This window comes from Polyodon spathula, chromosome 47, assembly GCF_017654505.1.
Source record: "Polyodon spathula isolate WHYD16114869_AA chromosome 47, ASM1765450v1, whole genome shotgun sequence".
NCBI lineage: Eukaryota > Metazoa > Chordata > Actinopteri > Acipenseriformes > Polyodontidae > Polyodon > Polyodon spathula.
The window spans coordinates 480,839-488,931 of record NC_054580.1 but is presented as its reverse complement, the minus strand read 5'-3'; the positions used below and the strand labels follow the sequence as shown (position 1 = coordinate 488,931).

The following is an 8,093-nucleotide window of genomic DNA, read 5'->3' as shown; positions in this document are numbered from 1 at the left end:
CAGGGGGTGCAGGGCTGCATTCCAGTACTCAGTTTAACAGGGGGTGCAGGGCTGCATTCCAGTACTCAGTTTAACAGGGGGTGCAGGGCTGCATTCCAGTACTCAGTTTAACAGGGGGTGCAGGGCTGCATTCCAGTACTCAGTTTAACAGGGGGTGCAGGGCTGCATTCCAGTACTCAGTTTAACAGGGGGTTCACTTCCTCTCACTAACAGGGGGTGCACACTTATTCCAGTTCTCAGGGTGCAGGCTGCATGACTACTCAGTTTAACAGGGGGTGCAGGGCTGCGTTCCACTCAGAAAAGGCTGCATTCCAGTGCTGTTTAGGGGGTGCACTGACTCTCAGAAAAGGAGATGTGTGCTCTGTTACACACTCTTTACATTGACTTCTGAGAGCCAATTAAAATTACTGCAGCATCGGAATATATTTTAAACAAAAGAAAATGAAAAGGGGTTACACCTGAGCACTAGGATTGAACTCTAGTCATTACCATTTTAAACCCTGCCTGCCTTCACTTCCTCTCACTAACCACACACACTTACATTCTCACACGCAGAGCTGACTGACCACAGAAAAGGAGACACACACTCTTTACATTGACACACACAGCCAATTAAAATTACACAGCACACAAAAGAAAACACACACACCAGCACTAGGATTGAACACACACACACACACACACACACACACACACACACACACACACACACACACACACACACACACACACACACACACACACACACACACACAGAGGGAGAGCAATGAACTGGGTGAGGAGGTGATTTACAAAGTTAAAGAAACAGGAAGAGTCTTAGAAGGATTTTTTTCAATTACGTTTCACAAAAAAAAAAAAAAAAAAAAAAAAAGATTTTGTTTCGATCAGCCATCAACTTATTTTACATTTCCCCATTAGCGGTGCAGTAGAAGATGGAAGGGATCATTTAAAAATCAAAATGGGTTAAACATAATAATTGAATTATCTGAAGAGTTAAAAACTAAACACAAGGTGTGTGTGCATTCACTAGATTATGCAGCAGTTTAAACTAATAACTAAAGAATGCTTTATACTGTGGTAAACATACACAATCATTTCAGTATTGTATCACAGAAATATCAGTCATTCTGTTTGAAATATCTAGCTCCGACCCTTTTTAGTGACTTCATTCAAGGAGGAATGTGCATTATCAACCAAAGCAGTCTAAGCTGTACAGTTGAACCTTGCAACTTGTCACTGAAATAGAATATTGGTGGTTATTAATAAAGCCTCAGAGATGTCTCGTCATGTTTTAATAATAATCTCTTTCTGTAATGCGCACATTCTGTAGCTACTTATTTGCTGTTACAGTATTTATGATCACATTTGTTAAACAGAAATTAATCCAGTTTTATATAGAGGATATTCCATGCCAAAATTATAAATACATAAATACCTACAGGGATAAATAAATAAATGTTGAAATAAACGAATAAGTACATGAATAAATAAATACATACATATATAAATAAATACAGAAATGTTGCAATAAATAAATAGATGGATATTTTTTCCTGTATTTATTTTTGTTTAATTTTGTAATGGAATATCGTCCATAGTTTTACTAGTATCGTTTGAAAATGAATCTCATAAGCATCACTGTAGCGGTATTTCTCATTCACAATACAGTAGTTGTAAGTCCTGCAAGCTCTTTTCCTGTGTTGCCCAACTTGGACAGGCTGTCTGACGCAGCGCTTTGGAATTGAGCATGCGCATTAGAAAGCAGAGGCAGTGGAAACTGGCGCCATTTCGGATCGGCGCGGTGGCATTTAGAATCAGCGCGCAAAGAGCCAACATAACCGCGTCGAGCCGCCCTCGCTTGCACAGGGAGGCCAGCCAAGAATACGCGCCGATTCATCCAGACTCGCCTTCAGCTGGGACGCGTTCATTTCAGCACCGGACAGAGAGAGGCGGCAGCAGGCGCTGCTGATTTTACAACACGCTGGCTCCTGCTGTTTAAACTGTTTAGTTTGGGTTGAAATGGTTTTTAATAGTTTGTGAGTTTTGTGTTTGTTTATTACCTGCACGGAGTTCCGGGAAAATGAAAGAATCGCATTTCTCTGTTGAATTTCACACACAGAGTGGAGCGCGTCAGTCTCTGCAGACAAGTGTCTCTTTTCAATGAGATTATTTACTGAGAAACAAACGCGTTTCAATTCCAGTAGAGCTGCGCGGGATCCTGAAAGACGGGCGCTACTGCTTGCAAAGTCTGTTTGTGATGCATATATTTGAATGGGAAGGCTACGATAAAAACAAATATATCTACTAAATACAAACCGAAGCAGTGTTTGTGGATGAAAAGAGGATTCCGCTAGACCAGTCTCCCACTAAAACCAGTGAAGATGGAGGTCAGTGTCTCCGTGTCGCTCTTTCAAGAGCAGCTCGTCTCTCCCGTCGAGCGCGCAGTGAAAGCGGCTGAAACTCCATCCTGTGTGAAATTCACTGAGTTCCGAGTGGAAATGACTGGACTGAAGAGAGAGAATGAAAGTCTGAAGCTGAGATTGGAAATATCAGAGAGCTGAGAGCCGTGCGAGGGTGTATAAACACTGCAGATACAGACATTAAACAGACTTTCATATTTCAGGGTAAGATTGATTTTATTGTGTGGTATTGATCGGGCAATCCAACACCTCAAACCACCTTCTACTGGAAAGATCTTTGTTGGAATTTCTCTTAAGACACGTTTTAAAGTGTCTGATGATTATAAGCGCGGTTAATAGCACAGCTCTGTCCTAATATTGGTTATAAGGAGTCTAATTGAGGCTTTGTGTTATTTTATAGACTATAAGAACGTAGTGCATCTAGCCTAGTCTAATTCATATTTAAATAGCTATTCTAGAAACTAAGAAAGCACTATACTGGTAACCAGTCTGTGATTAGAAATGCTGAAATGGTATCGTTCTGGTAAAGCTATGTCTTGTATAGAGTCCCACTGAGACAGACACAGCCCATATTGCAGAGGGTTAGATTAATGATTGTTGTCCTAATATGAACACACAGCCTCACATGGTGTTTTTGTGTTTGCCTGCAGATCTGTTTTTAGATGCATGGTTTCATTGTATTCAGCTCCAGTGCTGGGTGTGTCTCTGGTACAAACGCAGCTCGTTCATTTACTAATCCAGATTATTATTTATGAGTTTGCACAGGATGCATGCAATAGGGATAGCAACACCATCACAAATGGCTTATAGTACTACAAGGAATGTGATTGGATTTATATCTACAGTTCACGGGACACTGCACAAGCAAGCTTCCAGTGTTGTTACTAATGATTATTACACAGGTGGAGTTTGTACAAAAAACATATTGCTGCACTTTAAAAAGTGAGAGTTGTGTAAATCACTTGTTTAAATGAAACTGCTTTGAGAATAAGCAGTTTATCCTGCTGCAGCCACTTGTCTGCTCATTGTATCTGACACATTGAAACTTGTATTCTGTGTTGACAGTTTCCATCCAAACCATTATCACAATACAGTGTGAGTCATGTCACAGAGACGGCTGAGTGGGTGACGTCAGAACCAGGAAGGAATGAAGTACACAAAGACAGAACAGATGAATGTGAAATGATGAGACGCTTGCTTGCGCCGGTTTATTGTAAATAAAAAAGTTTAATCAAACACGAAAAACACAGGATACGGCACATTCGCCAAAATAAAAAGACAAACAGAAACGGACTAACACTTTACAAACGCTGAGCAGATCGACAAACAAACACGGTGAGTTAAAGTATCGTGCTGGTCCCACCAGCATGCAATAGCAATTGAAATTATAACTCTCCTACTCTCTCTCCTGTTCTCCACTCACCGAACACACAACCCCGAGTGGGTGAAAACATGCTGCTTTTATGCAGCTGTACCGAGACTCGACTGCTAATCAATCATTCAGTTGGAGTCTCGGTATAACTGCATGTGAATTAATAAAGTGCAATTCCCCGTGCTCACATATTATTACTTTTTACTTGCACGTGAAGTGCTGTGCAATCCTCGTGCCTAAATACAAATAAACATTTTAAACACTTGTGTTACACAGACCCGTTTATATCCCGTGTACCAATGACTATACACCAACACTTAACACACCACACGCAACATAACAGATAATATACACAGGGGCGGGCACTTTGTCACAGTTAACAAAAAGCCATTCCTCAGACACTGTGCTGAGACTGCAAGGCTCCCCGCTTGGTTTCTAAGTGTGTTTGCAGTAGAGAAATGGATGTTTGCATTGGAACAGAGCTGCGCTCATGATGGTGATTGACAGGGAGGTAGAAGTGGATGCAGTGCTCCAGTGAGGTACAGCAGCTGAGAAAGCCCAGCAGGGCTGAGTCTTGTTTTGTACAGGATGTAGAATAAAAAGATGTTCATATGAAAATGCCTTTTCCTTCATTTTGTTCATAGGAACACAAACACAGCGTTAACCAATGACTGCAATGTAGAATAAAAGGAATGGGATCAAATACAGAATGAACCTAAACCACCAAACTATTATACCAGCTCACCCCTATACGAAATAACTGAGGAACAGTCACTTGAAATGCAAGCTGCACATTATTGAACACAGCAGCAGGAGGGGTTATTTTGATACAATCTCTGATCAAAGCAGCCAAAACAGAATGTTGATAGGAGTTGAAATAGATATTTGATCATTGCAAAAGCATGAACCATGGCATTGTGGGTAGGGTACTAGGGTTAGATGTTCTTTATTAAATATAAATAAATAAGAGAAATGCCTCCTCTTAGACCCGAAGACATCTCTCAGTAGCATTCTGACACAGGGCTGGCTTTGTAGAGGAGCCGAGCTAGTAAGAAAGAGTTGGAATTTTATACAATTTTGTTTCCCCACAGATCCCAGAAAGAGCCACGCTATCCCTGAATCTGAAGTACAGGAGGAGCCAAAGATAGAAGCAGTTTCCACACAAGAGGAGTCCTTTGAGCAGGAGTGCTGTGCAAGTCTAATGCAGGTTACAGAGCTGCCGTTTGTTAAAGACTGAACAGGAATGTGTTCCTATCAAAGAGGAGTTCATAGAGCAGGAATGTGTCTCCATCGCAGAGGAACCTCCTACTGAAAATAATGCCTGTACACTTGAGGAGAACAACAAGCTGGGATCCAGCCTGTGTGATGATTCTCCATCTGAATGTGAACTGGGATTTAGAGGTAACCCTACAAAACAAGCAGCATTGAGCTGCCTATTCATCTTGCAGAGCCTGGTACTGAACACCAGCAGTGTGCTTCACATTCATATTTTAACCAAGGGGAGCTGCCCAACCACTCTATCAACAAGGACATAACTGTCCTTGCTCCTGAGGCAGCTGCTAGATGTGCAGCCACTGCCCCGCCTCTTTAGAATGCTGTTCGATCAGCGGTGTCCAATCACGCTCCTGCAGGCCATTCCACTCCACATTGAACATGTTCACTGCTGTAAAGTGCTGCTCTTGTGCCTGGATGGAGGTTTATTTGGTTCAATTAAACAACTTAGAACAGGGTTGGAACAAAGAGCAGGAGTGGAAGGGCCAGCTCTGGACACCCCTGTGTTAGATCTGTGCCTTTCCCCATTCCTGGTAGCCTGTTTGCAGTTGTGCTGCTCCCACAGCTTTACAGAGCTGTAGGGATCACATGTCCATCACTGGGTGATGTCATATCCAGTTGGGTTGTTTAGCGTCCCCAGAAGAAACATTTCAGTAGAGAATTTCTGTGCAGAGTATGCAGCAGCATTGCCAAAATGAGAGCAAACCCATATTGTATGAGAATGAAAACCAACAGTCTTATTGTATTCCTTACACTTTATTCAAATACAATCTAATTTTTAAATGCTCATCTCACTGCAGCTATCCCAGGGACTGTAATGTTTGCTCGCAGCGCCACATTTCCCTCTTGTGTGTCTCACAGTAAGCATTGCTGTGTTATTATTGTCACAGTACAGTAAGTACGTGTGTGGAGGGGTTCTGTACAGCAGATCAGCGAATCAGTTTCAGCTGTGAGGGGGAATCTGGGAATTGTAGTTTTACCGGATCTTTGCTCTACAGATATTTTACACAAAAATCACAAAAAGAGAAATTTGTTGTGGAAAAACAAACCCCCTGCAGCCCTGCATAGTTCTACATGGCATGTGTCTTCAATGCAGGCAGAATAAAAAGGCAAGGTGCAGTGCGTGGGATTGCAAATGGGATTTCTGTTTTTAGAAGCACAGCAAATATTAATTATCAAAAAACAAATTAAAACATTCCATTAATAGCAGTACTGTCACCATGCAGGTAGTTAATAACTCTGTGGTACAGAGTCAGGATTTTTCAATATTCCAGTTTAAACGTATAAGAGCAGGTGGATTTTCATTTTCCACGTCACTGACATGCTGACATCATTCTTGCTGTGACTGACACTTGCGAGACACTAGCTGGTAAACGAATCCGCTTGTGTTCAACACACAGACCCAACACAGGGTTGATGCGTGTGTGTTTTTCCAGGATACATCTCATTAAAATAGTCAGGAATGTTATGACATAGCCATGGATTTTTCCTGACTCCCAGCTTTGATCTACATTCCTGAATATGGTGATAGTAAAAGGAGGCTGAGATGAACAGGAGTCATATGAAGTGGATCTGACTGAATTCTCTCAGTACACAGTCATCAGAGTTCACTCTAGTTGTCATGTTTGTGACATGAAGCCCTGCAGAACAGTGCATGTGGAAGAATGCTGTACAATAACCTTTGTCTCTCTTTCTTTCTTTAGCTTCTAAAGTAGCTGAAGGAGAACACGACTCCACTCCATCACCCCAGTGCAAAAACCCTTCTAATGGCAAACCACAGTGCAAGAAGCACAGAGAAGCGACACCCCAAGAGGAGTATGTGAAGACATTGAGAACTCACTCAGTTAAAATCCCTTCTTTAAAGCAGACCCCCTCTTACTGTGGAGAGTACAGAGACGCCACATTCTTCATGTTAACAGTTTTGAAACCCAGGGCAACTTGAAGACCTTGCCTCATTCTTTTAAAGGTGGGAAGAGTTCCCGTCAATTAGACATTCCTGAAACTCACAAGGGAAATCCCACAGGAGGGACTACATTTTCCTGGGCTGATTGTGGGAAGAGTTTTAATCATATATCGCTGCTTAAAAAACACCATCAAATTCACACAGGAGAGAAACCTCATCACTTTGCTGTTTGTGGGAAGAGATTCAGTCAGTTAGGAGACCTTAAAAGACACCATCAAATTCACACAGGAGAGAAACCTCATCATTGTTCTGTTTGTGGGAAGAGATTCAGCCAGATTGGAAACCTTAAAAGACACCATAAAATTCACATTGATGTGTGAAGAAGCTAAGTCAGGTGCTGGCTCTTACAGGACTTGAGAACTTTCTCAGAATTGCAGACACTTAAACAACATGAGGATATCTGACTACAAATGACTACTGAAAACAAAAGAATAAACCTGCTTGATAAACAGGTTCACCCCCATGGCCTTAACTAGCTATGAGGACACCGGGGTCGAGTCCTTGCTTGTTTTTTTGCATCATCAATGCTGAAGCTCATGTAAAAATTCTGCTAAAGTACCAAAGACTCCTTCATTTTCTCTGAGGGTTTGCCGTGTAACACAGATTTGGAGGTTGAATAGTAAATACCAAGCAGTCATATACATACTGCAGGTAGAGCTTGAAACCTCAGAGTGACCTCGGGAGAATCAGCTCTGGTTACGACGCTGGTCACCCCTGATCACAATCTGTTCAGATCAAAAGCTCACAGACCACAAATATGAGCGAGTCTTGAGTCTTGTATTCCTCGTGTTGTTGAGCATTGGGATTGTGTTCTGTCACATTAGTAATGTATTAAACAGATTGTTATTATGAATGCACGTCTCTCTTGCTTTTCTCATGCATTGCTCAGCCTCTTGCTGTGGCTTCTGTGGAAACTTCCCCGATACCACTGTGAATCTGCGCTACCTCAAGACACAGCACAGTGTACCACAGTTATCATGAGGGCAGCTTGAAGTGTAAAAGCAATACTGCTTCCAGCAGGGGGAACCAGAGAGCTTTTAGGAATGGAATGGGCTGCATACCATTG

General features: G+C 42.0%; 1 long non-coding RNA gene across 1 annotated transcript; it reads left to right on the top strand.

The window, feature by feature from the left end:
• Positions 1-1,941: 1,941 nt before the first annotated feature.
• LOC121306358 lies at positions 1,942-7,229 on the top strand. The gene is made up of 3 exons (XR_005948203.1): positions 1,942-2,624; positions 4,884-5,193; positions 6,768-7,229. It is a non-coding gene; the product is annotated as an uncharacterized LOC121306358 (long non-coding RNA).
• The last annotated feature ends 864 nt before the right edge of the window (positions 7,230-8,093 follow it).